Source organism: Tympanuchus pallidicinctus, unplaced genomic scaffold, assembly GCF_026119805.1.
Source record: "Tympanuchus pallidicinctus isolate F22 unplaced genomic scaffold, pur_lepc_1.0 scaffold24, whole genome shotgun sequence".
NCBI classification, from domain to species: domain Eukaryota; kingdom Metazoa; phylum Chordata; class Aves; order Galliformes; family Phasianidae; genus Tympanuchus; species Tympanuchus pallidicinctus.
The window spans coordinates 4,895,679-4,905,747 of NW_026294741.1; positions in this window are offsets into that span (position 1 = coordinate 4,895,679).

The window sequence follows — 10,069 nt, forward strand, 5'->3', positions numbered from 1 at the left end:
TCCGTGTCTCCAGTAAGCTGTGCTGCCATCAGGGGCTTTATCTGGGATGAAAAACTATTTTCAGGGCATTTCAGAGAACAGAAAATTTAGGCTTAAACTTGCAGTTATGAGCAGCAAAATCCATGCTGCACGGCACAACAGCACAGCCTTGGGTCAACTGCAAAATCCAAGTTTGACCCTCCTCATTTTACCTTCGTTAGAGCTAATATATATATTTATATGTCTATATATCTGTACACACACACACTATTCTGTTTACAGAAGAGCCTGGGACAGCATTTTCAGGCAGTAATAAGACCCCTGGCTTGGACTGCACCAAGGTCCCAAAGCTCAAGGTGAAGCTGAGATCCAGTGTGGACACCTCCTCTGCCCATGAACCAGAAGAGATCCATCTCCTGAGCAGGAACGGGTGAAGCTTTTTGTGTTTGCAGCTCAAGTCTCTCAAGCATGGTGTAGAACTGACCTGAATCCAAAATTTCCTGGCCAGAGTGAGGCTGAAACCACTGTGTGTTTTTTCCAGCATAGAGTGAAAAGTTGCTATTTCAAAAACAGCTATAAATCAAAGTTTAGCTTGCTTGTGCAAGGAAAGCTTTCTGATTTTGGAAGCACTGTTTTACTTATTGGCTCTCTGTGACAAAGCAACTGCAAGCAAGTCAGCTGTCACTGACATGATGCCTTGTTTCTCTTTAATAATACATCTCCTTATGCCTTCCTCCCCTGGGAATAAACAGCAGCTTGCATCAGGGAATGCAGCAGCAGCGAAATTCAATTTCATTTCATTGAAATAATCAAATGCTTTGGGGTCACTTCAGTAGAACACTGCCATGCAAGTCAGGCTGACCTGATCCAGAGATACATCCATGCTGTGCTCCTGGCAGACAACACAGCAGTGCTCAAAGTGGGATTTGCAGAGCCCTCTGAGCACCAGAGTTTGCTGCACTCCCTCCTGCTGCAGCAAAGCACCCAGAGGCCTTGCAAGACCAAATCCACGTGTGGTTATACTTGTGTATTTGCAAAACCACTACATGCCGATCCAATGCCCTCTATCACTCTGGCGCCCTGTGGATGCAGCTCTGATTTCAGCCTTCCTAATCAACCTGCTCTGACCAGCACTTCCCTTCTCCCTCCCCTTCTCATTAGAGAGTGAAAATTTTTGGCAGGATTGAGGATTTTCCCATCTCCAACCTAATGATGAAGCCAAGAGCCTCACACCCAATCGCCAGCTCAACACAAGGCCAGTAGCTGCTGATCCACCAGCGTGCCAGTAAAGTCTTTGCCATAAAATATTACATTCCCAGGAAGGTAAGGAGAGTAGAAGCAGCTTAAAATATTCCTTGGGATGTTTAAATAATGCAGCCCAGACAGAAAATGGGCTTGTTAAAGGAAGATGCCATCACATGCTCACTATATACCAACGGTGTGGGAGTTCCAAAGGGAAGGCAGGGAAGCAGCTCAGGTCACGTGGCTCTGGGAAATCCCAAAAGGAGCAGAAAGTGCTCTTCTAAATGGTTTTGTCTTTTTATTTTCTTTCTTTGTGTGTGTTTTTTGTTGTTGCTCTGTGCTTTTTTAAGCAACACAAATGGGATTCATATTCCTCGAAGAGGTGGAACAAGACAAGAAGAGCTCAAGCCTGCTGGAGAAAGCAGGAGGAAGAAAAGAAGTGACAGATTTCTCAAGGAAACCTCAGGCCAGCTGAAGCTGACACAGATGGATAGCCCAACTCCTTGCACATGTAAACAGTGAAAGTTTGGGGCTGGGATTTGATAGACCAAGCTGGGTACACATCTTGCATCCCTTTCTTAGGGGATTTGGGCTCTTTAGCTTCTGAACTTTGCTTCACAGCCATTTTAGAAAGACGAGTTGTGCAGATGAGCTGCAAATCAAAACACAGAGTGCCCAGAAGGCTCAGTAAGGAGACATGAGAGCACAGCTCCACTGAGCACCAGATGGCAGCAGGGCTGACCGAACACAAAGGCCTCTTCCCTACTTAGTCTTCTCAGCCATAATCTAAAGCCCTTGCATCCTCAGCAAAGAGCTTACTTTCCTCAGTAAGAAGATGAGGCTGTTATATCTCGGAGAGCCACAAGAAAACTGTTATTTGGAGGATGAGATGAGCCATCCCAAGACCCAACAGTCACAGGCCTTGCACCAAATATCCCCAGTGTTGCTCCTCCGTCAGTGGGAACAGATCAATAGGTGGCCTGGGGTAGCCTATGCTGGCCAGAAAAGAGGCAAAGCTCTTCAAAGGGATTTCAGGTGACCCTGAGCAGAGCTCAGAGCCCCAAAATAACTATTTTGCCAACGTGTGTTGACATTTGGGGCACAGGTGTGCAAGATATCCTGGTTCCCAAGTTCTAAAACAAACTCATGGGGGAAAGCTTTGGGTTTCTTTGCATCATGCTAAAAGCTGTTAACAAGGAAAGAGTCCACATTTCCATACAAAACCTTCAGAAAAAAAAAAAATCTGTGCTTGGCCACATTATGAAAAGGGCACATCAGGCATTGGAACATCAACCCACAGCCACACCAGGCTTCCCTCTGCCTTGTGCAGGATTGCCCTGGACTTAAATAGAGGGAAAAACCTCATGAAAGCATCAGAAAGCTTCACTGCCAGGCACCTTCTGGTCCTCACTATCAAGGCAACAATCATCACAACCAGCCACATCTCCACCGCAAGCACAGGAGCGAGGCCAGCTGCCTGCAGATAAGTTATGAATGGAAGGATGGGTACTAAAGAAGGTTACAGGCATGATTCTTAGAAGGCACAAGAAGAAAGAGATCAAATCAAAGCTAAATGCTGCTGCTGTTCCTCTTGCTATAACCTTTGGTGCAGAAATAATCCAGGAGTGCTTTGAATTCCAGCTGCTCCCGCAGAGAAGGTTTGGAAGCACCTTATTTGGGATTCCAGCTACAGTGCAGAGCAGGGAGCACCAACAGCTTTCATCCACAGCACACAGGGTACATCAGAGCCTGCCTTTCTTCTTGGCCAGCCTGGAGAATTGTTTTAATCTTGACACCCCCAAGAAACCCTTCCAACTCATAACCACTCATTTATCCAAAATTGATGCAGAGATGCACAACCGCCATGAAACAACCACAGAGCCTCTCACCAACACTGCTCCACGCTGCCTTTATCCACCCTGTCCACAACAGGGGCTCTTCCTCTCTTTTCAACCATAGGGCAGAGGGCTTTTATCCCCATTTTGGACTCGAAGCACAAGACAGACTGGAGCAGGAGCACATGGTGCTCTCCAATAGCCGAGCTCAGGGTCTCCATCAGCCTCACTCTTCCCTGAGCTCACACCATTGCCAGAACTACAGACCTGATTCCTTTATTACAAAACCCCAACTGCAGAGATACAACAATGCTTACTCAGAGCTGCCTTCTCCTGATGCATCCCTAGCAAGGCATTTCCCAACTAGCAATAGCAGCCTTAAATTCTTCATGAACAGCAGTTAGTCGTGCCACAGTTTCCACTGTGTGCCATGAATTTTAATAGAAATACACACAAACTGCCATCCCTCAGCACCAGGTGATCAAGAACATGAAGTTTGTACAAGTGAGAGGTCCTACTGTTGGCTTTTCTTCCCTTTTTTCTTTGTTGCTGCCTGTTTTTAAAAGCAATCACAGCAAATTTTTGCAGTGGGTGAGAGCATGGCGAAGCAGTTTGGGAATCTCCTTGGTTGGGTTGTGCATCACAGCAGGGCATCCTGCACCAGCATTTGTCAAAATTATGACAGACCAAAAGAAAAGATTCAAAAAGGAATCAAAAAAAAGAAAAAAAGAAAGCCAAACCAGTGCCACCAGCTGCCCTCACTGTTAGCAATGCTCCTGCGTAAGGAAGGCAAAATGCCCCACACGTACATTCTGAGCCAACCCAAAGACATTGGAGATCTTAAGTGCTTTTTCTACCACTGTTGGGGGGAGGCTTTGGTAGTAAATAAATTGATACCTTTGCTTTTCCTTTATGTCAGTCTCTAGAATGGCCCTGTTCAGACACTGTGCTGGTACCACACAGGCATGACTTCCCACAGGCAATGGTGATTCACCCTCTGGTTTCAGCACTTCTGGAAGTATGAGAAATTAAATTTCCCCAACGTATCCTTGGCATCTCCTCCCAGAAGGTTAAAACAAACTAATAAGCAGGAACAAACACTTTCTTTGCCAGGAGGAGCAGCAATCCGTGCACGCACTCAGCACGCTCCTAATGGAGAAGCCTGGGCAATGTGATGGGCTGACAGTTTAATGGAGATCTTCCCATTTCCAGGAATGGGCTTGTCGAAGGTTGTGTTCACTTCAGCAGCTTTCTGCAACAACAAAACCCTCAGATGCCTGTGGTTGGAAGTGACTTATTTTGGACCGACAGAACAATGAACAAAGCACCCTCTCTCTGGCACAGGGAGCCCCACAGACGGGCGTTTCGCAAAACCTTTTGGCAACAAGGGGACCCTCTGGTTTTGCAATCCTCACTGCACTTATGGGCAAAGCTGTGCGTCACATGAAATCCTCCTGGGAGAAGCTGGAAGCAGCCAGCATCACCAGGAAGCCCTCAGACACACAGACCCCCGAGCTCCTCACAGGCTGTGCCAGCACGGACTGGATATTAGAAATGCATTGGCACAGCTGCCCAGGGAGGCAGTGGGATCCTCAACCCACTGGAGGTGTTAAGAACTGTGGGCATGTGATCATTGGGCACGGTGGGATGGGGTGGGGTTGGGGATCTGAGATCTCTTTTCCAACCTGAATGACTGTATGATGCAGCAGCTCTCAGGGACATCACGCTTCCAGGGGAGCACCTGCAAGCTGCTCTCAGGAAACTTGGCCAGAAACAGCAGACATGTTGTGCTAACCCCAGATTGTCATCAAGAACAAAGGTTGACGCTCTCTGCACCTCAACAAAGACCACTCAGCCCTAACCCAGCACAGTTCAGAGATTCCTGTAGGCAGCCAGATCAGCGTAGCACCAGATGGGACCTGGAGCTTGCAGGAGTTCAGTGGAGAACCCAGTCATGGGAGAAACCCCATGTACAGAATTCTGTCTTCTGGGAGCTCCACCACATCCTCTCCAACTCATTATGTTGTGGAAATCCAGATTTTGTTCTCGGGCCACAATGAGTTTAAGCTCAAATTTAGCTCTGCCTCCTGCTACGATGCCACCAATGAGTCAAGGGGAAATTCTGATGCTGCAGTATCTGGTGCATCGACTCAAGGTTGTATTATTCACTGTTCATGCTCAGCCACTCAATTGTCAGCAGATCTGCTCAGATCCCAATTATTCAGCAACAGAGAAAAGCTTCGTTAAGTATTTTGACTTTTTCAGGGCAGCTGTGCCTGCACTGACAGTGTGCTACCCCAGCAGGTAGGGGCAGCGAACCCGAGCAGTGCTGGGCTTCAAACAGCCTCAAACACTGGGGACTCCTTGAAGTCACTGTGCTCAAACACAGCAGTTTTCTGTCTACTCTAATCAACAGCAAGGTCCCTGCTGGCCTCCAGCTGCACCCAGGATTGGAGATGATGATGGCCACTTCTCGTGCCAGGGCTTTGCACTGCACTGCGGTCACTTGTTTGCTCCAGGCATTCACAATTGTATCTGGGCAGCCACTTCATGGGCAGAGCTTTTCTGCTTCAAACAGATCCCATCTGTGTCCCTTCAGAAGAAGCCAATGAGACATTAACCACACAGACAGCTCCAACACCTTGTATGAGCACACGGCCACGGCGGGCACTGCTGGGACATCTCCAGTGATGAAAGCTTCCTGTTTTCCTACAAACCACTTTGTTCATGCACAATAAAACAGCATAAATAATTCCAAACCGGCTGTGCTCCCAGAGCACTGCACGTTGTGCCAGGGTTTGCCTCACTTGCTTTGCTGTCCTCCAACAGCCAGCGGGAGGTGTATGTATGTGTGTTCAAGCAAGATGCAAAGCAGGGGGAGAAAGGAGATTTCCCTGATGCACTACAGCCAAGAAAACACAGAGATCTGACTTTACATCTAACAGGAGATGAGGAAAAACTCAAATCCTCAAACAAATGAATTAAATTAGGTACCTAACTCCTGTTGCTTTCAGGGCAGATAGGCACAGGAGCCAGGTCTTGGTCAAGAGGCATTAACTTGCTGCTAGCAAACGATTGAGTCATCTTCCTGGAAACAGCACCTCCCTCCTCCTGTATCAGTTCTGAACGTGGTTGACCCCACGCTTGTTTGCCAGCACCAGCTCCAGGGATGCTCCAGCATCCCTTTGGGGTCAGCAAGGCTTTGTGTGAAACGAGAACACGCAGGCATCCAGGGGGAAAGATGGGATCACCCGAGGTTCCCCAGAACCCTGGGAACAGCCGCAAACATCGCCTTTCGATGCAGCACAGCCCGCACCGCGGCTCGCTTCGCCCCTCCCCCGCTTCGCCCCCTGGTCGCCCCGCAGCCAGGCCGGGCCCCGCGGCTCCATGCCGGGCTCTGCCGCCCCCTGGTGGCGCCGGGCGGGCAGTGCAGGCTCGGAGCTGGACGCGCCCCCTCGGGTGGTTCGCAGTTCGTCCCGCGGCCCTGCGAGCTCTAAAAAAGCTCCTCGCAGAAGCTACGGACACCTAAACTAAACTCATTTTCCCCATTGCTAGGTTTTTGCCCGCTGAGCCCGGTTTCGCTAGGGATCGCCTCGCAAAGCATCCCCTCCAAGCTGCTCCCTCCTTCCCCAAGGCTTAACCAACACAAACAAGCTCAAATTTACGTGCTCAGCCAGTCCTGGCTGCTTTAAGCCGAGCTCTCAGCCTACAAAAGCCTCCTCCCGAAGCACTTTTGGGATCCAGCTTTGCCACTCCATACAAACATCCAAACGAGGACATGCCCACTGCCCAGCACACCACAACCACCGCTTACTGAGACTTACCTGGGAGGAATCCAGCAGCTCGAGCTCCTTTCCCAAGCACTTCTTACACTGCACCCACACCAACTTACTGCTTAAACTGCCTCTCCCCCCTATTAAAACCTCATGTGCCCGCAGCGCAATCATCACCTCTCCCCAGGCAGCTGAGCTGCAATCAGAGGCGATCAGCAGCTCCTGTGGCACACAATATAACCCACCCCCTGGGACCGGTCAGCAACCCGGCCTCAGCTGCTCAGCAAAAGGCAACAGAAGAAATCAGAATTCAGCTCTAGGACAAAAATCCTCCTGTTGGTGTTGAGTGCTGTGGATGAGCTCCAAGCAGCCACGTCTCTGTCTGTAGGTCACAAAATTACTCTCCTTACCCATTTAGGCCAGCTAGGTAGTAATTTTGTTTATATGGGGCTCAGGGGTCAATAGGGAAAAAGAATCTCATGGGTTTATCAACATTTTGCACTCTGTCACCTTGCCTGAACTGCTTTAAGGCTTTCTCCTTCTTCTCCAGATGTGGTTGCACAGTGGGAGCAGACTGAGCATCTCCATGGCTTGGTTTGTGCAGAGCATAGAAAGGACACTGCCAGCCTCCTCACTGCAAAGCCCCTTTTGTTCTATGTTGGAGGTCAGATGATCTTCGCCAATCAGTGCAGTGTGTTGGGAAATACCTTCCTAATGTCTCCAAAAGGTCCATGGATTTGACATCTTACATCGTTACTTGTTACTTAAGATGCACAAATCACAGTGCAAGGAGCAAATGATAATGTAAGAAGTCTATGCTCAGGTCCTCGAGTTTTAGCATGCTGTAAAGAGACATCTTTAAAGGATGAATGGGGAATATTGATTCTGCTGGGAAGCCCTCAGGTTAGGAAACCTCCACCAAGGTCACAGCACTTCAAAAGCCCTTTATAAAGGAGAAAACAGAGACACATAAACACAAAGCAAGTTGCCCAAGTCACTTAGCAAGGCAGAGCTAGGAATCAAGAGTGCTGATGGGCAGGAACACTGCCTGCATCAGTGCTGAACAAAGATCCAAAACCAGCAACTCTGCACCCTGGTTCTTAGCATTTCTGCCATTTATTTAGCTGAACTTTTTTTCAACACAGCACTAATGGGCACCTCAAGGTCAGTGCCCCACATCTGAGCAGTTGGCAAAGGCTCACAGAGAAACTGCTCAAGTGAGCAAGGGCCACAAAGAAACCTTTGTCCACACAAATCCTGAGGGATCTTCCAGGAGGACGTTGGTGAGCTCAAATACCAAGTTTTGAAGTCATTGAGCTGAATGGTTAAAGGCAGACAGGCCCAAAAGGGTTTAACACATCTGTGTGGCTTTCTGCTTCTTGCTACAGATCTCTCCCAAGCAGTTCATCACTAGCAGCATTTTGATTAAGGCTGGATGGCAGAGAAAAGCTTGCAATCTACGTTTCAGCAGCTGCCAGCATACTTATTCATGTTATCTCCTAGCACAACATTTCCTTGAAACCCTTCTCTTTCAAAAAGGCAGCGACAGAAATCTGCTTGCAGGACGAAGGCGCTGCATCAAGACAGATGCTGCTCTTCATTTTCAGCAATGCTTCCACATAATACCAAAATATTTGGCACAAAACATCCGATTAAAGAACTGCCATGGCTGCTGGCAGATGGTGCTTCTCAGCCCAATCTGCAGCCGCCCGCTAACGTTGGATGTAATCTGATTGCAAACACTGTGCATGCATTTTTTCCAGCTGAACAACCTTTACATAATTTTTCATTTTAATTTGTTAACCAACATTGCTGTTACGAAGTAAACAGCCCGATTACAGCGTTATCAAATGAATCCCTTCTGCTCACCCCACCCTTCCAGCTTTGGGAAACGTCCTGTTGCACATTAGCCCAGCAGCCAGGTTTTCTTCTGTTGCACCACCAGCATAAAACATCCCTCGGGCTGCTCATGCTATGAGGAACCAGGAGAGGGCCCTGAAAGAACTCAGCTTAATGCTTTGGCACTGTATGACAGCAAGACTCTCCCTACGTAGGAGGTTTGTCAAGAACCACCGACAGCCTTTGCTCTAGAAAAAAGACAAAGGATTAAATCATGGAACGGTTGGAGTTGGAAGGGACCCCCAAAGGCCATCTGGTTCCACTGCCTGCAGTGCACAGGGACACTCACAGCTCACAGCCCCGTCAGCCTGACCTCGGCTGGTTTCATTTATTGTTTTCCCCAATGGGAATTCACAGCTGATCCTCCTTGCTTTTACTCACACGTAATAGCTCTTGCTTTTACGCAGTGATAGCTCTAGAAACAGGATTTTCTTCAAGGAAGTTACACGTCTACAGAGCTTGCTGAACATACCTGTGCATTTCCCAACCAGAGGCTGTGTGTGTTAGGAGGGAGGGTTTGTTTAACAGGAAAACAAGCACAGACGTGTGCTAGTGTCTCTCTTCCTCACTGCTGACAGACTGAGTGCAGCAGAGGCCAAGAGGATTGCTCTGCTAACTCATAGTGATGGATGAACTCAGAGACCATGCTGGCACAGGGCGTTTGTGCTAACTCTGGACAGATATATCAGAACTAGTCAGACTTCCTACAGCCAGACCAAAGGGATTTGTCACAGCCATTCTCTTAAATTCACTTTTTCCCTCCCCTGTTAATTCTCAGAGTTTCTTTCCCCAGCAAAAACTCTGCAACAACTTTACAGCTCCGCTTTTAAACAATGCTCTCATTTGTCACAGGATTTCAATAGGCCCCATCTGGAAACACCCAGAGTCAGAACACTGCCTGAATGCTTTGAACCACATCCTCCAGAGAAGCAACACAGGCTGGCCTTGTGTCTGTTGAGCACACGGTGCCCAGCTTGTAACAAGCTTTGAAGGACAGCCCCAGGTCTTTCTCTCCTTTTCTCCAGCACTGAAAACAAACAGGTGCAGCTTGTTCCAGCTGTGCAGTAACTGGAGCTGGAATTTAACGAGTTCTATTATCTTGATTTCAACAGCCATCCACAGATGCCCTTTAACGATCCCAAGCCACCTGCAGGCACTGAGGAATGCTCAGGAACTGGTTTGGGTTCAGCTGGGTAACACAGCACCTGCAGCAAGGAGGCTGGGAAGGAGGGCCTGATAACCACCAAGGCCAGCAGGAAGCTGAGACCAGAGCAAACAAGGGTTCGTTTCTCTTACGTTTCTTTCAGAGGACCTTGCTGCAGTGAGAAATCAACACATTCT